This window comes from Diachasma alloeum, unplaced genomic scaffold, assembly GCF_001412515.2.
Source record: "Diachasma alloeum isolate Michigan unplaced genomic scaffold, Dall2.0 Dall_scaffold_00291, whole genome shotgun sequence".
Classification (NCBI taxonomy): domain Eukaryota; kingdom Metazoa; phylum Arthropoda; class Insecta; order Hymenoptera; family Braconidae; genus Diachasma; species Diachasma alloeum.
The window spans coordinates 599,003-601,484 of NW_021680430.1; positions in this window are offsets into that span (position 1 = coordinate 599,003).

Consider the following 2,482-nt stretch of genomic DNA (forward strand, 5'->3'; position numbering starts at 1 on the left):
CTCTCTCTCTCTCTCTCTCTCTCTCTCTCTCTCACTCTCTCTCTCTCTCTCTCTCTCTCTCTCTCTCTCTCTCTCTCTCTCTCTCTTTCTCTCTGTGAACCCAAGCCTCTTGACCTAACCTCACCCTCGCGCGCTCTCCTGCAACGCTGTGGGCGCACTGTACAGGGTTGCGCTATCTCGCTCTACCTCAATCACGGCTACGGTCGCGGAGAGCTGGAGAGATCCAATGGGAGCTCACCCTCGTTCCGCCATTATACCTTCCGCGCGGAAAGCAATTATCAGACTATTTTTTAAGCCCTTCCTTTCTGTTTTCATTGCGTTTTATTCGGAAATTTCAAGAATTTGGTGGAATGAAAAAATAAATTTCTAATGGCGGAAACGTAGGTACTTGAGACGAATAAGTTTTCTTCAATCGCTTAATTTTTCGAGGCATCTTAATTCACGTGGCGTGAGAGGGGTCTCATGCTTCAAGTTATTCGGAAAAAATAGACCAGGAAAAAATTGCCCACACACTCAAAATGTGCGGAAACCTACCCAACTGGGAAATTTCCCTTGGTCTATTTTTTCCGGGATTTATTTTACAGTTTGGGACAGGCCACAGTATAGATTCAACCACTTCAATCATCAAATTTGTTGTTTATCAATAAATAATTGAAATTGTTTAAACTCTCGGAAACCTTATTTTTTCGGGCAGGCAATGGGTTTCCTGGTAAAATGAAAATAAATAAATTTTTTATGATTCCGAATAACTGATTTCGATGACAGAAAATTGATTGTGTAAAAATTATTTACATAAAATGCTAGTAATTTTTAAAAATTGCCATTTTTTAATTACTTCATGGAATTATCTCCAGAAGTAAACTTGCTATTTTTTTCAGATTTTTTAAATGTTCAACTCTTCAAGTATAAATTTTTTTAAATGTTCAATTCTCAAAGTATAAAAGCATTTCACTGAAAAAAAAATAGTGAAAGCACTTGCATATCCTCAAGTGATTCAAAATAATTCACAATTCACAGTTATTTGACTCATATCGCCTCCACTCACTTAACATTGAATAAAAAATCAGCTACTTCAGAATTTAATTCCTCTCAACTTTAGTCCTCAGTTTAAGATCAGAAAAAGTTGTTAATTTAAGAGCCCACCGGTTTTCCCCTCAAAAACATTTCTCGCTCCCCCACAAATGAAGAAAACTGCGAAGCAAATGGAACGAGCGGATGAGTGCGAGGATGGCGACGAGGTAGGTGAGGTAGAACGAGTAAAGCATCGACGGAAGGAAAATAAAGACGAGTCTATTGGTGTCGGGGGATGGCCCATTTCTCGTGACCATCCCATGTAACTGAGTGCAGCTTCGGTTATATTGTACTCACCTCTACCTGTCCTCTGCCCTCCGTCTCCTCTTCCTCTCCTCCTGTCCCACGGGCTTATTGGGGAACGGGGCAACCAGTAAGATCGTAAGTGGAAGAGCGTGCGAAGAACAACCGCGCCCTTGGATGTACATTTGCGAGACGTGCAAAGTGGTGGGAGACGACGAGAAACGTGAAATTGCCTGGGATATTAAAGTACGAGCACCGGGGGTGTTGGTGGAAATAATAAAAATATGGCTGTGGGGTGGGACGCGGTGTATTACCCCCGTTTATCTTTGTTATTCGGTATTAATGGCATTAAATTACTAGGATAGGGCCTGGAGGGGGAGACGATTGTCGCACGAAGACGAATTTATTCCGCGTAATGATAAAATTTAGTGAATTGCGAAAATTATGTCAGAGCAAATGAGAGAGCTCTCGGTAGTTGATTTTTAATTACTGTGGTAGTTGCCGTAATTTCAATTTATTAAATCAATTCAGTTTAGTAATTGAGGAATTTTAATAAATAAATTTAACATGGCAATTGCAGTTATTTTAATTACCGGAGAGAATTTTAATTGCTGGAAATTGTGTCAATAGTTGTTTAGTGAAATAGCCTACTAAAATTTAATGTATTAATTAATTAGTTGATTAATTACATTGCAAGAAAATTTATTTATTTATTTTCCGATGCTTTTTAGATTTCGAATGCAATTGATATCGAGCGATTCAGACATTTTACAATTGATATATCTCAAATATTAAGATCAAGTTCGTTAATTTTCCTTAAGTAAGTCTGTTCCACTCCATCAAATATTCTCAGAGCTAATTTTTTCTCTCAGTTAAGTCTCAAATATCCTAAAAGGAGCCGAAGAGATACAACATAATGTCTCAACTGAAACCCAAGTTTCGCCTACAATGGAGGAAAAATATCTGTAATTTAATAAGAAAATCCGCAAAAATTATTTCCCCATCGTGCGATTCTCTATGGGAATATTAACGGTTTCTATCACTCGTAAAACCACATGCATATGTGACACCTCTCTCCGCTTTTGTTGGAGTTTTTCGTTCACCTTGCTTTATTTTGACCTCCCACAATCTCCCGTAGGCGAGGATTACCTTTTCTCCCGCTCACGCC